Source organism: Bos indicus x Bos taurus, chromosome 9 (assembly GCF_003369695.1).
Source record: "Bos indicus x Bos taurus breed Angus x Brahman F1 hybrid chromosome 9, Bos_hybrid_MaternalHap_v2.0, whole genome shotgun sequence".
NCBI classification, from domain to species: Eukaryota; Metazoa; Chordata; class Mammalia; order Artiodactyla; family Bovidae; genus Bos; species Bos indicus x Bos taurus.
The window spans coordinates 78,830,399-78,851,466 of NC_040084.1; positions in this window are offsets into that span (position 1 = coordinate 78,830,399).

Consider the following 21,068-nt stretch of genomic DNA (forward strand, 5'->3'; position numbering starts at 1 on the left):
TTTCTACAACAAGCATTAAAATAGTACAGATAAGTAGATTTCTTATTCATATTATATCATTCTGTGATATTTTAATAATATGAAAGCAGTAAGAATGATGAATGATAAAGTGATATGGACAACACAATATTAAATGTCAACTGAACTGCTGCATTATCCTCTTTTTAATTTTTAAAAAGGATAAGACTCAGTGGTTTCTTGGTGACAGTAGGCGAAACAGCTCGAACCTTCTCACTTTTGGCTTCTCACTGCAGCTTCGACGTCGGGGTTTTGCCACTGCCAAAAAAAAAAAAAAAATAAAAAGGATAAGACTGGCATGAAAATAACCAGTGCTTCAGAATAGCTTTATAATTTATGGTCTTGTGTAACATTACTGTTTGATAAATCTTCCTTAAAAGACTTGCATTTGGAACTCTTTTAAGGAAGATTTATCAGACAATAATGTTTATTACATATAATTATTATATAGTCATATATACATTTCCTGGAGAAAGGAGATAGCAAGCCACTCCAAGTATTTCCAAGTGTCCATGGAAATCCCATGGACAGAGGAGCCTGACGGGCTATAGTCCACGGGGTTGCAAAGAGTCAAACACAACTCAGCTATGAAACAACAACAATATATACAGATTATTATAAATAATTAGATATATAATATATTTTATAATATATAATGTAGGTATAATAAGATACATAATAATTATATTAACTATTCTAAATCATTGAGCTTCCCTGGTGGATTAGTGTTAAAGAATCCGCTTGCCAATGCAGGAGATGTGAGTGGGTTGGGAAGATCCCCTGGAGAAGGAAATGGCAACCCACTCCAGTAATCTTGCCTGAGAAATCCTATGGACAGAGGAGTCTGGTGGGCTATTATTCATGGAGTCGCAAAAGAGTCAGACACGTCTTAGTGACTACATAACAGCAAAAATAGTTGTAAATAATTGGTGTAATTTGCCATTACTATTACTTGTCAACAAAGTTAAATTTTGAAGTCTTTTCTACAACATTGACAGAATCTCTTGTATTAATTAAGATTTAATATGATTTACTGATTACTTTTGAATTCTATTAGAGTAGCTACTTTAAGACACTATACTCAAAATACTTAAAAATATTAAGCCAATGATTTTAAAGATAATGGTTTGGTGACAAACATCTTTCTTTTGGTTTAGGATATGAGAAAATGAAAATGCATAAAAGTTAGGTGATTTGTTTGAGATCCCTATGATAAAAGAACAAACCAAATGCCTCTTATTCTATCATGGGTTCCATTCATTGATCCACAATATTAACATTTGAAAAGTAGAGCCAACTTTTCCTTGAGGGACTTCAAGACAGATATGCCAGGAAGTTCGGCATACTGAAAAAAATGCATGTACTCTTTGTGCCTGCCATTAATTTCTTTCTTGCCTAAAGTATACCTTTTACATATTTTTTTTCAAACTGAAACCCACAATTTTCCCTGTGTATCAAAAACTTTTCCCTGTGTGCCCAACACTCTCTGAGTTAGGGCTTTACACAGCAACTCACTCAGCAGATGAACATCACAGCACATGTTGCTTACGACCATGTTAACAAATCCTTGCAGAAGGGCAAATGAAAAGATATAATAATCCAAGTCAAGAGGGATTTTGTGCAAATGTCTAAATTGTTCAGTCACAGATCTAGGCCCAGTGGAATTATTAGCCCCTGAAAACCAGCTGCCTGACATCTTTGCTGTTTCATTCCACACATCTGTGGCAGCTCTAAGCTTCCCCACTCTAGTGCATGCCTGCAATGCCTCTCTGGGGTCTCCCCACCAAGCTGCTGTAAAACAGGACTGGATTGGAATTAGAAGCTTGAATTTTCTATCCAGATAAATAAACAGTATACACATCCTAGATTTTTTTCTCTCCATTGAAAATCACAGATGAAATTTTGCTGCAGGAGCGTTGCTCAATCCCCCACCATCTCAACAAGTTCATACTGTGTAAATATTGTGATCTTAATAAATAAATACTGAAGCACAGCTGGCGCCGGCAAGATATAGCTGTTAGGTTGCTGTGGCCCTGTTATCACCAGTGGGTGTTGCTAATTATTCTCAGAACTCAGGCTCTAGAATAGGAGGGGAAAGAACACAGAGGAAAGTCAACAGAGACTGAAACAAAAATTTAAAAATTGTTTGTTTTGGTCCCTAGCAAGGGCATTCCACCCTTGTGAAAACCAGAGATACATATAGTGTAGGTATGTGCATCGCTTTTATCTGTAAAAATGGTGTTACAACACTATTTCAGCCCTTAATTACATTCCAGCTGATTAAAATTCACACCACTTGTTTGTAAGAGCAAGAGGAGGTAATTGGGGGTGTTCAGAGGACAGCACTGTGAACCTGAGTGTCTTTAAGTGAATGAGTTTTACCAAGAGGAAAGATTATTTTTTCTTCCTCCCTCCTATTCTGGCAGGTATGTTAATGACCTAGCTTTGCACATTGCAAACAAAAGAGGTTCATTGTGCTTAACTGTCTTGAGTTGAGAAAGCAGCTGTTCTTTAGACATATTGTCAAGCAGGAAAGACGCTGCATACGAATTGCTACCTTCTTTTTTGAAAATGCCAAGATTAATTTTTAATTGCTGGCAGTAGAGTAGAACTGATGACCACAGCATTCCACTCAAGTAGAGCTGGTGCTGGCTCATCAAATCATTGCTGCCTCTCAAGTCGTGTGTGTGTGTGTGTGTGTGTGTGTGTGTGTGTGTGTGTGTGCGCGCATATGCATGTGTTTACTTTAAGCCCAATGGATAAGCAGAGAGAGTACTATTAAGGGGCTTCTGGCATTGTGTTATGCTGGTATGTTAAAGAAGCTCCTCTCAGTTACTGCTGTCAGTGTTTCATAACACAACAGGTGTGATTTCACAAAATGAAAATTATCATACATACAAATCAGATACTTCCTCATAGTTCTCCTCACTTGGCTTCTTTCCCCCTAGTTCTTGCAATCCTACTTAATCAATCTCCAACACCATCCCTTTCCCTCCTATTGTTAAAAGGATTTGGATTCTAAGGATGATTTGGAGCCAGCTGTTCTTGTGCCTCTCATAGGGACATCTCTGTTCCCTAAAATCTATTACCAGGTTTGAGACTGTTGGCAATCCCCTGCTGCTTTATTCAAAAATGTCTCAACAGGAGGGAGCACACTTTGGGTTTTCTCTAGCCTAGGGAAGAAAAATGTTCATTACTTCCTGAAACTGTAGAGAAATTTCTGTTAGGCAGAGTATGCTTAGAAGAAACTTGTGTTGTTTTATAGTGTTTATTCTTACTAGGATGATTCAACCAACACCATTTTTTTCTGTTATTCTGGGTCCCAAATAAATTTATAAGCCAGATAATAAAGACATTAATGCCGGCAACAGATTGCATTTGTTTTGACTAATCCTATCTGAATGTTGTTTCTATAGTTGCCTGCTTGAGTCAGTTTATTAGTAAAGTGATATTCGCTTCAATTAAACAGAGAACACAATTAGCATCTTGCATAGTTCTCAGGCATAACAAATATTGACGTCAGGGGCACAATTCAAAACCGCAATTATTTGATAGTGGAATGTGTGCACAAACTGGGCACTGCATAACTTCTCAAACTTTGGCCAGAACCATTCTCATTTCCCATAGTACTTGCCTTTCATAATAGCAACCATGTAAGTACATCTTTGTAAAGATATGACATCATCAAAATGAGTATAGTAAAATTTTATTGACCCAGCATTGGTTATGGTATATCTGTGTTTCCTCTGAATAATTTAAAACATCATGTGGCATCCCCCTTAGTTTCTTTGCAGAAGTTAAGAACTGTGGATTTAGAGTTTAGGTTTGCTTAATGTATTGACCTTGATCAGTATCTACTGTCCCCATGATGCACATTGGACATTTTTATGAAAACAAGAAGTATAGTCTGTCAATTGAGATTTTAATGGATCTCGATGTCCCACCAAACCTGGTAGGTCACTTTCTGTTTCCCTTCAATTAAGTCATGTATTAAAACCATATAGTCATTTTCTTCTATTTTATTACCTGTTGGTCACTAATAAAGAGCAATGGACTCAGCCACAGCATGCCATACAGTGTATTGAGGTACATGTTCATACTTGAGATATGAAACTGAGTTCTCATTATTATCCACATTAAAGATAAAACAAGATTCTTTACTAATCTGAAGGGTGGCACACCATACTCTCAGCTAACTTTAATAAATCAGGACCTACAGATCCTGAGGCTTTATTTCTGTCTTGTTGGCTTCTCTGAAATTAAAAGCTGTAACGCACAAGTGTTTCTCTGGATTTTCTCCAGGGAATTCCTTTTATCCTTGTTTGGAGCCAAGGCTGCGGGCTGGGATCATTTTACAATTGTCATGAGTGAAGTGTGTTAGCTATCAAAGACTATACTTCTGAGACATGGAGAAGACTCCCTGGAGCCACTAATGTGTTTGGAGTAGTTCATTAGTAAACATGATGCCCAGGTAAATACACACAGAAGGCTTCCTTTTTCTAACTCATTCATCCCTATGGACTATTCCTGAACCTTGCCTTTTGCCAATTTTGTAGAAGATAATTATTTGCCTCTATGTGGCCTCTTCAGCCAAGGTTACAGTCTAGTTGGAGAATTTCCAAATTATCTTAACATGTGAGGCTCAAGTTTACTCTGTAGTATCATAGTTTTTGTTCTGATTTTCTGTTTTGTTTTTTTATAAATCTTGAATACAATTGCCCTAAGTAATATGAAATCCTTTTGTACTTTTATGTACTTAATTATTTTTCAGTATAGGCTTTTATAAACATCACAAAGATTCCAAAGGATGTTTCATTTGTTATTATAAACCTATTACCTAGATTTCATCCTTAAATTTGTGCTAGAGAATAATTCTAACAGTTGATTTTCTAAATCATGTTATAATCATCATTAGAGTTTTTGAATGGCCCTAGTACTTCAAAAATTTTATTCAATATAATGTTCTCTTTTGATATGAAGATATAGTATTAAAACATAACTATTCTTATTTTCTGTAGATCAAATTTTTATTTGAGAGCAATCCATGTATCATAGACCTGACCCTATAAAGGTCATATTACTTAGATTGGAATACATGTCTCTCATACTGTTTCTCCCTTTCTCTCTACAAAACCAAACACCAAAACAAAACACAAAACCAACACTGTAAAACTGTAACCATCCATTCCCTTTATCGATATGTATAATTTCATATTTACAAAGACCTAGCATATACTTTTGAGCAACCATAGTTCACATTGGGCACCCTTTGTTGTATCTTCTCAAAACTGCATTCTGTTCTCTTGCAAATTTTCTGAAATTTTCTAGTTGCATAATTAGTCAGCTTCCTTCTTAGATAGCATCCTATGTGATATAAAGACAGACACAATAAAAAGATAACAAAAATAGTGCAGAGTAAAACAAATATGTCATACAATGATATATTCCATATATCATGAAGGAGAAACATTCAGATTGCAAAGTAAAATGTTCAATTGAACTGTGTCAAGAAAGTTTTCGCAGGAACATTGGCAACACACTGAAAGGCAGAGATAACTTAAGTGGTGAGTACAGGAGACTGAGTGGGAAGAGTGTGTTATCAACAGCATCAGGAGCAAAAGCATGGTGCCTTGGAAGCTGTTTTACATGTTTATAGGACTTAAAAGCAGTTTGACAAGGCTGAGATCTAGGTGTGAATATGTGTGTGTGTGCGTGTACGGATAAGTAGGTTTTTCCTGGAGAAAAGCTGGAAAGGTACAAGTGAACAATGACAGTTTTCTGAGGATGTTTGATCAATGAGGAGCTTGATTATGTTTGACACTTAGTCACTCCAGCAGCCTTGTACAGGATGGCAAGGAGGGCTGAGAACCTAGGCAAAGAGATCAGATAGGATATTAGAGAAGAGACCATTAAAACTGCAGATTCCCCATATTTCAACTACTTAACAGCTGCATGCTGGTGGTGGAACAGGTTACTTAACCTTTCTAAGACTCATAACAAAGAGAGTAGAACAGCTTATATGTGGTAGAAAATTTAAATAGGATAGTTCACAGATATTGATTAACAAACTCAATAAATGTCACATAAGTACAAGGAAGATGATGGATTATATATGTTACAGTAGATTATTTAAAATATAATGATTGGTCAGTTATAGGCAGTGAAAGAAAAGAGACTAGAATGGAGGTCAGAAGACTCTACCCTGTGAGCCAAATCTGGTTTTCCATCCATTTTGTAAGTAAAATGTAATGGAAACAAAGACATGATTATTTATTTATACATTGTCTTTGGCTAGTTTCTTGTTACAATAGAGGAGCTGAGAAACTACAATAGAGACCTTAAGACTCTCAAAGCTGAAAAGTTTTACTGTCTGGCCTTTACAGGAAAAAAAAAAATCTGTGGAACCTGGTTAATATTTGCCATTTATCATATTCATAAATATTTAAAAATTAGAAACCCAGTGTTCTCATTGATGAGGTCTAGGCCCAGCACTCATGCTTCCAACAGTACCTACCTGCCCTTCATCCACCCTTAGCAAGTCTCCCTAATCACTTAAAATCTCAAAAATATTTTTATTTGTTGTTCTCAAGTATGATTTTATAGAAAGAAGTATAATTTAAGGGCTTTGGAGAAGGCTACTGAAGCCAGTGAACCAACCAACCAAACAAGCATCTTCCCTGGCCAGTTTTGATACCTTAATTCTATCTCTGAGGGGTCAACAAAGATATTAAGTCTTCAAATTTCTACTCAAAATAAAATAAACTTAAATATGCAAACACAAGCAGACACATTGTATAGACTGTTGACTTTGACAACAATATTTATGATTTAGAGGTGGAAAGGAGAAGATAAAGAATGGAGTGGAGAGATGGAGGGAATGAATTATAGAGAGTGAGAGGGGGTGAAATGTAGGAGTCAAAGAAAGAAACTTTGGAAACATAATTAGAAGTGTGAAAGAAGAGCAGAAAAATGGGAAATCATGAACTTTGGATAGAAGTTCACCTACTGGTTTCCTCTTACTTTGGTATGTAACACTTTCTATTAAAGTGCTCATGTCATACATAGCCTTCAGAATCCACAGGTGTTGCAGAACAGGGAGCTGACATTTATTTTTACTCACCTGGGAATAACTAGTGTTTACCTTTCTAAGAGATTCCTACTGATGCAATTTTTGTAATTCTCAATTATGAAATTTTGGACCCTGTGTCAAGAAAATTGTAGCTATCATATCTCTCAAAATATCACACCTCCAGATCAACATTTAAGCATGACCAGTGCAAAATAGCAGCATCTTTATAATGAGTAATGACAAGATGGGTGTGGCATGATGGATTTTGGATTCAGAGAAAGTTGAGTTTTTATGTCGGTCTACCACCACCATTGTCTTACCTTAAACAGTTACTCCGATTTTCTATGCTTCAACATTTCCATACTGCTGTGCTTTCCTCAGTCATGTACAACTCTGCAACTCCATGGACTGCAGCTGATCAGGCTCCTCTGGCCATGGAGTTTCCCCAGCAAGAATAGTGGAGTGGGTTGCCACGTCCTCCTCCAGGGGATCTTCCCAACTCAGGGATCAAACTCATGTCTCCCACATCTCCTGAATTGCAGGAGGATTCTTTACTACTGAACCACCAAGGAAGCCCTTTCATATTATACGTGAGAAGAAAATAAAAATATCTCACATAGTACTTGTGAAAATGAAGATCAGATATTACATATTAAAAGCATAGAGTCACATATCCTGAATGTAGTATATGTTGCATTAATTGCAGGTGTGACTTTCACTTTTGTGATTCTTATCACTAATAGTAATGGCTGAATTTTAACAGAAAAGAAGGTTAGTAGTTAATTGCCAGAAGACTTGTATACACTTTGAACTGAGGGGGGAAAAAATCAGAGTGCAGCCTTTGGCTGGGAATTGTTCAATGTCCTGTTGGAATCAACATTGCTCTCTCCAGTCCACAGTTGCTGACAACTCCAGGAGCTTATGCTTTTCTAAACCTGGCTAATAAAAGAAATTATCAATTTTCTTTATTTGATGGAGCGGTGGTCTATTTAGGATCTATAATAAGGACTGTAATGAGATATGTAATCTTGACAGGTATAGGACACTGATAAGGAATAAGAGGTTCTGGCGCATGTGAAGGACAGGAATTTGAGATGACCAGGAGAGTAGAATTTTCTTTGTTCCACAGGTTTTCCCATTTAAGCAATCCCTGTGACTCCCTAGAAATTTACACCTCTGTAGAGATACAGCAAATGGAAAAGTGTTCATTTCCAAATGTGTCCACCTGTGAGGAACTCCCCTGCTGGGCTTAAGCTGACTGTTCATTTTAGGCTTCACTTACCATTTTGTCTTCATAGGTATTTTCAATATGAACAATAGTAAAGTTGCTTTAATTTCATTTGTTTTTAACCTATTCATGAAAAAAATACAATTTTTGAAAGCTGCAGGATTCAGAAACAGAATAAACTAAGTTAAAATGACTGGATTCAGGTTTCAGTAAAGAATTTACTTTCTCAGAAATTTGGTTCAGTAGAATGATAAGCCTATTTCCAAATATCTCCATGTGATATTTTACCATTGAAAAGTATTAAAATCCATTAGTTCCACCTCACCACATTCTCACTACATTATTAACCCTACTTTACTTAAGGCAGAATTTAATGTACCTGGAATTTTGATTATCCCAAAAGTTTGGCAAGTTAGTAAAAGGAAGGAAATTAAAAATCAGAGTCCTTGATTCCCAGGTGGTTGATTAGCTCCTAAGGCACTATTACCTCTGCTAGAATCACTCTTCAAACTTAGAAACTTACTATTTAAAGAACATAGGAAAATCATACAAATTAAATTAATAGGGTGAGACTGAATTGGGTTTTGAGGGATAAAAGACTACCTCTACAGACATTTACTGAGGTGGAAGGAGAGCTAACTTACCGGCTATTTCACAAAAACGATACATTTAGGGCTAAGGAAAGAAGAAAAGTTGTTCTACATGGTTTATAATAATTTAACTCATTTGCATAAGAAATATAAATGAAGGTGGAGTCCCTTTGTTTAAAGGCGTATTCATTAGATGCAATACAACGCTAAATTGATCAAAGCCCTAGAACGACTCTTGGAAGAAATCATTAACACCACAAAGCCTTGGTTTGCATTATAAAAACAACAACAGAAGTAAAGAAGAAAGAATATAATAAATGGCTAGCAATTAGTGGAAAAGATATTAAAGAGCTGAAAGGCAGCTATCTTTGGTAACAGTTGGGAGAGATTTTAGCCACAGTTAACTTGAGAGTCACTGGACTGGACTCTCTTAGGGGTTGTGTCAGTGACTATTTCCAATTTCCAGCTAACAACAAAGCAGAAGAAAAACTACTCCTTCAATTTCTCATTCTACTCAAAAGTGATTAATCTTCTTAAGAAAATGAAGACCTGAATCTTCTCCTGGAGGCTTGGGAAGCTTATTTTTTCTTTAGTGTCAAGAGTTTAGAATTTCCCAGAAGATTTTCCCCCTGAAACTTATATTTTAGAAAGAAAAAAAATTCAACATAAATTAAAAAACCTAAGCAGCAGTTATTTAATCTCCCTTTCTTGTTGCATCTTATATTTGAGAGAGTAAAACATATCTAAAAAGAAGGCAAATATTACAGCTATTTGAAACCATTCTTTGTAACCTTACCACTCCTGCAAAATGGTTGAATAAGAAAGAAGACTTACACCTAATAGCCATGATGTGTGCCTGCACACTGATGCTAAGAATATTAGGTGCCAAAGGGGTCTTCTATCTCAAGTGTGGCATAATAAGATCAGGGCATGGGGAGGGTCCTTGGCCTCCTGGGACAGAACATTTCAGTTCTTTATCTTGATACGAACCACATATATGACAGAAGAGAGAAACATAATATGGGGGGTTGCATATTTAGAGACTGTCTTGTCCCTGTGTAACACATACCCCTTAAATGGTTGCTGTTTACATACTGGATTACTCCAGATTATTGTTATGTATTCTAGGGTCTTAAAGTATGAGTTCAACCACAGTGAACTTCTGGTGGGCTGCCATGAGAAGAAAAAAATACAATGGGAAATCAGAATATACACAGATTCTTGGAACAATATAAAAGAAAATGAGAACCCCATGAACAGTATGAAAAGGCAAAAAGATAGGATACTGAAAGAGGAACTCCCCAGGTTGATAGGTGCCCCAATATACTACTGGAGATCAGTGGAGAAATAACTCCAGAAAGAATGAAGGGATGGAGCCAAAGCAAAAACAATACCCAGATGTGGATGTGACTAGTGATAGAAGCAAGTCTGATGCTGTAAAGAGCAATATTGCATAGGAACCTGGAATATCAGGTCCATGAATCAAGGCAAATTGGAAGTGGTCAAGCAGGAGATGGCAAGAGTGAATGTTGACATCCTAGGAATCAGAGAACTAAAATGGACTGGAATGGGTGAATTTAACTCAGATGACCATTATATCTACTACTGCGGGCTTCCCTTAGAAGAAATGGACTAGCCATCATGGTCAATAAAAGGGTCTGAAATTCAGTACTTGGATGCAATTTCAAAAACAACAGAATGATCTCCATTCATTTCCAAGGCAAAACATTCAATATCACAGTAATCCAAGTCTATGCCCCAACCAGTAACACTGAAGAAGCTGAAGTTGAACGGTTCTATGAAGACCTACAAGACCTTTTAGAACTAACACCCAAAAAAGATGTCCTTTTCATTATAGGGGACTGGAATGCAAAAGTAGGAAGTCAAGAAACACCTGGAGTAACAGGCAAATTTGGCCTTGGAATATGGAATGAAGCAGGGCAAAGACTAATAGAGTTTTGTCAAGAAAATGCACTGGTCATAGCAAACACCCTCTTTCAACAACACAAGAGAAGACTCTATACATGGACATCACCAGATGGTCAACACCGAAATCAGATTGATTATATTCTTTGCAGCCAAAGATGGAGAGGCCCTATACAGTTAACAAAAACAAGATCAGGAGCTGACTGCGGCTCAGAACATGGACTCCTTATTGCCAAATTCAGACTTAAATTGAAGAAAATAGGGAAAGCCACTAGACCATTCAGGTATGACCTACATCAAATCCCTTATGATTATACAGTTGAAGTGAGAAATAGATTTAAGGGACTAGATCTGATAGATAGAGTGCCTGATGAACTATGGATGGAGGTTCATGACATTGTACAGGAGACAGGGATCAAGACCATCCCCATGGAAAAGAAATGCAAAAAAGCAAAATGGCTGTCTAGGGAGGCCTTACAAATAGCTGTGTAAAGAAGGGAAGCGAAAAGCAAACGACAAAAGGAAACATATAAGCATCTGAATGCAGAGTTCCAAGAATAGCAAGGAGAGATAAGAAAGCCTTCCTCAGCGATCAATGCAAAGAAATAGGGGAAAACAACAGAATGGGAAAGACTAGAGATTGCTTTAAGAAAATTAGAGATACCAAGGGAACATTTCATGCAAAGATGGGCTCGATAAAGGACAGAAATGGTATGGACCTAACAGAAGCAGAAGATATTAAGAAGAGGTGGCAAGAATACACAGAAGAACTGTACAAAAAAGATCTTCATGACCAAGTTAATCACGATGGTGTGATCACTCACCTAGAGCCAGACATCCTGGAATGTGAAGTCAAGTGGGCCTTAGAAAGCACCACTACAAACAAAGCTAGTGGAGGTGATAGATTGCAGTTGAGCTATTTCAAATCCTGAAAGATGAAGCTCTGAAAGTACTGTACTCAATATGCCAGCAAATTTGGAAAACTCAGCAGTGGCCACAGGACTGGAAAAGGTCAGTTTTCATTCCAATCCCAAAGAAAGGCAATGCCAAAGAATGCTCAAACTACCACACAATTGCCCTCATCTCACACGCTAGTAAAGTAATGTTCAAAATTCTCCAAGCCAGGCTTCAGCAATACGTGAACCATGAACTTCCTGATGTGCAAGCTGGTTTTAGAAAAGGCAGAGGAACCAGAGACCAAATTGCCAATATCCTCTGGGTCATTGAAAAAGCAAGAGAGTTCCAGAAAAACATCTGTTTCTGCTTTATTGACTACGCCAAAGCCTTTGAATGTGTGGATCACAATAAACTGTGGAAAATTCTGAAAGAGATGGGAATACCAGACCACTTGACTTGCCACTTGAGAAACCTGTATGCAGGTCAGGAAGCAACAGTTAGAACTGGACATGGACCAACAGACTGGTTCCAAATAGGAAAAGGAGTACGTCAAGGCTGTATATTATCACCCTGCTTATTTAGCTTATATGCAGACTACATCATGAGAAATGCAGGGCTGGAAGAAGCACAAGCTGGAATCAAGATTGCAGGGAGAAATATCAATAACCTCAGATATGCAGATGACACCACCCTTATGGCAGAAAGTGAAGAGGAACTCAAAAGCCTCTTGATGATGGTGAAAGTGGAGAGTGAAAAAGTTGGCTTAAAGCTCAACATTCAGAAAATGAAGATCATGGCATCTGGTCCCATCACTTAATGGGAAATAGATGGGGAAACAGAGGAAACAGTGTAAGACTTTATTTTTTGGGGCTCCAAAATCACTGCAGATGGTGACTGCAGCCATGAAATTAAAAGAAGCTTATTCCTTGGAAGAAAGGTTATGACCAACATAGATAGCATATTTAAAGCAGAGACATTACTTTGCCAACAAAGGTCCATCTAGTCAAGGCTATGGTTTTTCCTGTGGTCATGTATGGATGTGAGAGTTGGACTGTGAAGAAAGCTGAGTGCCGAAGAATTGATACTTTTGAACTGTGATGTTGGAGAAGACTCTTGAGAGTCCCTTGGACTGCAAGGAGATCCAACCAGTCCATTGTGAAGGAGATTAGCCCTGGGATTTCTTTGGAAGGAATGATGCTAAAGCTGAAACTCCAGTACTTTGGCCACCTCATGTAAAGAGTTGACTCATTGGAAAAGACTCTGATGCTGGGAGGGATTGGGGGCAGGAGGAGAAGGGGACGACAGAGGATGAGATGGCTGGATGGCATCACCGACTCGATGGACATGAGTCTGAGTGAACTCCGGGAGTTGGTGATGAACAGGGAGGCCTGGCGTGCTGTGTTTCATGGGGTCACAAAGAGTCCGACATGACTGAGTGACTGAACTGAGCTGAAATCAAATTTTTGTTAAAGCAAATTTACCTGTAGAAGTTTCTGACTTTTTGAATCTGATTGCCACAGGATTAGTATAAGAAATGTATTCCTCAAGGAGCAGTGAATGTAGGATACATTTAATGAAAAAAAATTATTTTTCTTGGAATAGATTTAGGGTTTTATTTTGAAATAATTATAGATACACATGCAGTTGTAATGAATAAAACAGAGAAGTCCCATATACCTTTCCCAATATCCCTCAAAGGTAAATCTTTGAAAAATAATTGTATATAATAAGAAGCAAGATATTAACACATTCTATTGATTTTCTTACATTTCTTCAGTTTCCTTATACTTATTTGTGGGTCTTGTGTGTGTGTGTATCTTCTCTCATGGCTCATATGTTAAATAATTTACCTGCAATGCGAGAAACCCAGATTCAATCAGGTGTGTGTATGTAGCCCAATGCAATTTTATCACATGTGTATGTTTATGGATATACCATTATAATCAAAGTACAGACATGTTCCATAATCACAAGTTTCCCTCGTATTACCCCTTCATAATGTTTAAATTAAACTGAAAAGAAAGGGAAATTTCTATTTAAAAGACTGATTGAATTCTAGAAGACAGAATAGATATATATTAAAGGGAAAGTAAAATATACGTAGATATAACTGAGATGGTTTAATAGATAAAATCACCAACTCAATGGAAATGAATTTGAGAAAACTCTGGAATGTAGTGGAGGACAGACGAGACTTGCATGCTAGAGACTTCGCAACCCATGGGGTTGCAAAGAGTAAGGCACAACTTAGCAACTGAACAAGAACAAACTGCCATTAATGGTGAGGATTATAAATATTCCTTGTTGATTATTAATGAGTAACATGGGGTGTTAGGGACAAAAGACATTTTCAAATCAACTTGACTAAAGTATATTTTACATACAATATAAAGAATTTACTTGAACTCATACTGTTCAATGTTTTGACCAATCTATTTATGCATATAACCACCACACAACCAAGATGTAGGACATATCCTTTACCTCAGGCAACTATTGATCTTATTTACATCACTTTAGATTTGTTTTCTATGTACAAGAACTACTTAACGAATTGGTTCACACAAAACATAGTCTTTTGTGTCTCATGCCTTTAGCTTATTATAATCTTTTTGAGATTCGGTCTTTTTTTTTTTTTGCCCGGCAAGGCAGTCTTTATTTCTGCAGAAGGATGTGCTACAGACAAAGGCCTGGGAGCGAGCACACTTGAGTGGGAAGTCTGCTTGGTTTGTATCCCTAAGACGCAGGTTCCCTCCTCTGACTCCTCATAGATGACCAGAGTTTCGATCTTTCCTGGATGTCGCCTAAGTTTTTTATTGGACGATTGGTCTCCATGAGGACTCCTCCATGAGTCCTCCTCCTCCATGAGATTCAGTCTTATACACATCAGTGATTTATTTCTTTATATTAGTGAGATGTATTCCATTATACTCATATACCACAACATTACCCATTTACCAGGCAATCTTTATTTGGGTTATTAGTGTTGTTGGTCCCTATGAAGAAAGACGTCATAACAATGTGAGTACAAGCATGTGTGTGCACGTGTATGTTTCTGTATACATATTTTTTAATCATGAGTGTAAAAATGTAGAATTGTTAGGAAGTATCATAAATATGTATCTATCTATACATACATTCACATATATATTACTTTTTAAGATACTCCTATCAGTTGTGAATGAGAGTTCCATTTTATCTCCATCTTTGCTAATACTTAGATTTGTCACCTGGAAAAACACAATTTATTGAGGTTGTTTAAGGTATCTGATTTTGTTTTAACTTAAATTCCCCTGTAAATGATTTTCAGCATCTTTATAATATGCCTATCAGCCATTTTTATTGCTTTATTTTATAAAGTATTTTGAATCCCTGGCAAATCTTTGGCATTCTTTTGCATATAGAAGCATCACCCCAATCTGTGCCTTTATCTTCAGATGGCATTCTCCTTGTATGCATGTCTGTCTCCAAATTTGCCCCTTTTATAATAAATTCATAAATATATTGAACTTGGGGCAATGTCATTCCAGTATTTCCTAATAACATCTGCAATGACTCTATTTTCAAAGAACATAACATTCTAAAGTACTAGTGGTTAGGACTTCAACATATAAATTTAAAGGACATATAATTCAATTCATAACAAAATTCACAGAATATAATATGAACATAGATGAACATGAACCTATATGGACCAATGAAAATAAGCTTTTGTGAACTAAGAATTATGGTTGCTGCTGCTACTGCTGCTAAATCGCTTCAGTCGTGTCTGACTCTGTGCGACCCCATAGACGGTGGCCCACCAGGCTCCCCCGTCCCCGGGATTCTCCAGGCAAGAACACTGGAGTGGGTTGCCATTTCTTTCTCCAATGCATGAAAGGGAAAAGTGAAAGGGAAGTCGCTCAGTCGTGTCCGACTCTTCGTGACCCCACGGTCTGCAGCCTACCAGGCTTCTCCGTCCATGGGATTTTCCAGGCAAGAGTACTGGAGTGGGGTGCCATTGCCTTCTCCAAGAATTATGGTTACTAGATGTTATATCTCTTTCATACAGATAGCACTGTTTCTTTTATACCTTGTAGCTAATAAAAAGGACATGATCTTTAATGTATTTTGAACTGTTCTTCTTGCTCAGGCAGGAGTGCTTTAATGGATTATATTTGGATTATAATTTTGAAGAGGTAGCATATTGGGAAGATTTTGCATATTCTATATTTGTGGATCAAAGGCTTATTTTTATAATATCCACATGTGTCTTTTTGAAAACTTTTGTAAAAGTAAGATCTAGGAGAGTTTAGGGTGGGGGAGTGGTTCTGAGTCAGTATACTGTTTCAGTGACAACACCAGCTGTGGGCCTTGCATGTCTTCTTACACAAAACCCCTCTGAGGTGGGCCAGAGTATTATGAGAATGAGTGAGGTGAAATTTTGGAATTTGAATTTAAATTGATGTGTTTAGAAGAATGGAATTATTTAATCTTAGATTCTTCATTTCTTCCAGTCAAAGGCAGGGTGAAGAGACTGGTGAATTTGCCTTAGCAATGCAGCTAAGATGAACTCAAGCAGGGAATTAGAATGCAGGCTACTTGGCACTACCGTGTGTCATGTGACCTTGCTTTCAAATTGTGTTGTTCTGAATCAATTCAGAAGCTTCTAGAGACATCATGGGACGATAATCAAAAAGTTTTGAGTCCATGTATTGCAGAACTACCACGAGAAGATCTTAGAGGAGTAGCAGCAACAAACTGAACAGTATTAACAGGCAAAATGATAGGATACTGAAAGAGGAACTCCCCAGGTCAGTAGGTGCCCAATATGCTACTGGAGATCAGTGGAGAAATAACTCCAGAAAGAATGGAGGGATGGAGCCAAAGCAAAAACAATACCCAGTTGTGTATGTGACTGGTGATAGAGGCAAGGTCTGATGCTGTAAAGAGCAATATTGCATAGGAACCAAAAATGTTAGGTCCACAAATCAAGGCAAATTGGAAGTGGTCAAACAGGAGATGGCAATGTGAAGGTCGACATTCTAGGAATCAGAAAACTAAAATGGACTGGAATGGGTGAATTTAAATCAGATGACCATTGTATCTACTACTGTGGGAAGGAATCCCTTAGAAGAAATGGAGTAGCCATCATGGTAAACAAAAGAGTCCGAAATGCAGTACTTAGATGCAATCTCAAAAATGACAGAATGATCTCTGTTCATTTCCAAGGCAAAACATTCAATATCACAGTAATCCAAGTCTATGCCCCAACCAGTAATGCTGAAGAAGCTGAAGTTGAATGGTTCTATGAAGACCTACAAGACTTTTTAGAACTAACACCCAAAAAAGATGTCCTTTTCATTATAGGGGACTGGAATGCAAAAGTAGGAAGTAAGAAATACCTGGAGTAACAGGCAAATTTGGTCTTGGAATATGGAATGAAGTAGGGCAAAGGCTAATAGAAGTTTGCCAAGAGAACCCACTGGTCATAGCAAATACTCTCTTCCAACAACACAAAAGAAGACTCTACACATGGACATCACCAGATGGTCAATACCGAAATCAGATTGATTATATTCTTGGCAGCCAAAGATGGAGAAGCTCTATACAGTGAGCAAAAACAAGACCAGGAGCTGACTGTGGCTCAGATCATAAACACCTTATCACAAATTCAGACTTAAATTGAAGAAAGTAGGGAAAACCACTAGACCATTCAGGTATAACCTAAATCAAATCCCTTGTGATTATACAGTGGAAGTGAGAAATAGATTTAAGGGACTAGATCTGATAGAATGCCTGATGAACTATGGAATGAGGTTTGTGACATTGTACAGGAGACAGGGATCAAGACCATCCCCATTGGAAAGAAATGCAAAAAAGCAAAATGACTGTCTGGGGAGGCCTTACAAATAGCTGTGAAAAGAAGAGAAGCAGAAAGGAAAGATATAAGCATCTGAATGCAGAGTTCCAAAGAATAGCAAGGAGAGATAAGAAAGCCTTCCTCAGCAATCAATGCAAAGACATAGAGGAAAACAATAGAATGGGAAAGACTAGAGATCTCTTCAAGAAAATTGGAGATACCAAGGGAACATTTCATGCAAAGATGGGCTCAATAAAGGACAGAAATGGTATGGACCTAACAGAAGCAGAAGATATTAAGAAGAGGTGGCAAGAATACACAGAAGAACTGTACAAAAAAGATCTTCACGACTGAGTTAATCACAATGGTGTGATCACTTACCTAGAGCCAGACATCCTGGAATGTGAAGTCAAGTGGGTCTTAGAAAGCACCACTACAAACAAAGCTAGTGGAGGTGATGGAATTCCAGTTGAGCTATTTCAAATTCTGAAAGATGATGCTGTGAAAGTGCTGCACTCAATATGCCAGCAAATTTGGAAAACTCAGCAGTGGCCACAGGGCTGAAAAAGGTCAGTTTTCATTCCATTCCCAAAGAAAGGCAATGCCAAAGAATGCTCAAAATACCACACAATTGCACTCATCTCACACGTTAGTAAAGTATGCTCAAAATTCTCCAAGCCAGGCTTCAGCAATATGTAAACCGTGAACTTCTAGATGTTCAATCTGGTTTTAGAAAAGGCAGAGGAACCAGAGATCAAATAGCCAACATCCGCTGGGTCATCGAAAAAGCAAGAGAGTTCCAGAAAAACGTCTATTTCTGCTTTATTGACTATGCCAAAGTCTTTGACTGTGTGGATCACAAAAACTGTGGAAAACTCTGAAAGAGATGGGGATACCAGACCACCTGACCTGCCACTTGAGAAACCTGTATGAAGATCAGGAAGCAACAGTTAGAACTGGACATGGAAAAACAGACTTGTTCCAAATTGGAAAAGGAGTATGTCAAGGCTGTATATTGTCACCCTGATTATTTAACTTATATGCAGTGTACATCATGAGAAATGCTGGGCACAAGCTGGAACCAAGATTGCCAGGAGAAATATCAATAACCTCATATATGCAGATGACATCACCTTTATGGCAGAAAGTGAAGAGGAACTCAAAAGCCTCTTGATGAAAGTGAAAGAAGAGAGTGAAAAAGTTGGCTTAAAGCTCAACATTCAGAAAACGAAGATCATGGCATCTGGTCCCATCACTTCATGGGAAATAGATGGGAAAACAGTGGAAACAGTGTCAGACTTTACTTTTCTAGGCTCCAAAATCACTGCAGATGGCGATTGCAGCCATGAAATTAAAAGACGCTTACTCCTTGGAAGGAAAGTTATGACCAACCTAGATAGCATATTAAAAAGCAGAGACAACTTTGCCAACAAAGTTCCATCTAGTCAATGCTATGGTTTTTCCAGTGGTCATGTATGGATGTGAGAGTTGGACTGTGAAGAAAGCTGAGTGCCGAAGAATTGATGCTTTTGAACTGTGGTGTTGGAGAAGACTCTTGAGAGTCCCTTGGACTGCAAGGAGATCCAACCAGTCCATTGTGAAGGAGATCAGCCCTGGGATTTCTTTGGAAGGAATGATGCTAAAGCTGAAACTCCAGTACTTTGGCCACCTCATGCAGAGTTGACTCATTGGAAAAGACTCTGTTGCTGGGAGGGATTGGGGGCAGGAGGAGAAGGGGACGACAGAGGATGAGATGGCTGGATGGTATCACCAATTCAATGGACATGATTTTGATTTCACTCCGGGAGTTGGTGATAGACAGGGAGGCCTGGCGTGCTGTGATTCATGGAGTCGCAAATAGTCGGACACAACTGAGCGACTGAACTGAACTTAACTGAACAACCATCTAGAAAGTGTCATCAAATATTTGGGCAGTGCTTCTCTGATTGTACATGCTTTTCCTCCTAAACTGGTCACTTACAGCTCTAACTCATAAAGGCATTCTAATAACTATATTATGTTAAAAAGCACTAAGAAGCTCTGAGACTAGGTCAAACAAATTTCTCTACCATTTTTCCCTTTCCCACTATACTCTTCAAAGGTAGCTGGTTTTGATCTTGGTAGTTTATATTTGGAGAAGGAAATGGCAACCCCCTCCAGTGTTCTTGCCTGGAGAATCCCAGGGACAGAGGAGCCTGGTGGGCTTCCATCTATGGGGTTGCACAGAGTCGGGAACAACTGATGCGACTTAGCAGCAGCAGCAGCAGTTTATATTATGGGACCCTGATTGTGCCCATTTACATCAAGGGCAGCTTTCAAAAAGTCTTGAAGATCCAGGTAATCACATAAAATTTCAAAGATTTGATGTTAGGCAGTCATTTATCATGTTAATTGGGGTAATCTTTCTAAACCTATTCCCTTTGAAAGTCTAGAGATTTAGGGTATTGTCTGGGGCCTCCATCACTGCCTAGTTTGCAGCTGTCTCTAGGATTCTGCACTGGCCCAAGATGAACAACTGCCCACAGGTATTGGGCCAAAATACTTATGTCAGTCTCTCTCCTCCCACTCTTCTTCCATCTTGCTTTGACCCCATCCAGACTTCAGGCTTGTGCAAATCATTCCTCTCATCAGACTAATGAGAGTTGAAGGTACGCAATGATTTTGGAAGTTCTATGAAAATAATTAACGCAAATGTTACAACTCTCATTATTTGAGATGCTCTTGCAGAGACCTTAAAATTCATATTAAAGTCATGTAAGTGGGATTCATCACAATTTGTTCAAGATTTAAACAGAATTTTGGACTAAGCTCAATAAAATTATAAAGCATTATTTTGGTTGTCTTGATTCTCCATGCATGAATTCCCCTCAGGAGTTTGAGTGGCAGACTTGCTTATTTTGGGCAGGATTCAGGCATTACTGCCTTATTAAATCAATTACCATCATTAAACTCACTCACATGTAGCTCTTACTGCCATGTCATTTTAACCACACTTTCTAATATTCATCTTTAAGCATTTTAAAACTAATTAAGAAAATCTGATGGTATTGGGTAATGATTCACTCCAAATTTTAGATGACAATGTCATTTACAAAACTTTTACAAAAATTAGCTCATTTACCACGTTCTCACTTCCTATGGTTCAAAGAAAAAATTTCTTTTGAAAACAAAACGAACCGAAATAACAGGAAGGGAGAGAAGTTTTGCATCAGTTTATTTTCACTGTTATTATCCAGAACATTACTTTTGTCCTTATTAATATTAAAAGGACTACAAATTTAAGACAAAATTAGCCATTGGTTGTTGCTTGTTACTTCTGGACAGGTTTATACCATTCATACTGACATTATGAGCAACACTGGAGCTATAATTTTGTGTGTTTAAAATATGAGTTTAGATTATCATTTGTATTTTGTTTTAAAATCATTTAAGAAAGTTACGGATGTTGTATATGCCTTAAAAACTTACAGTGACCCCAATTTTGTGTCTTCATATACT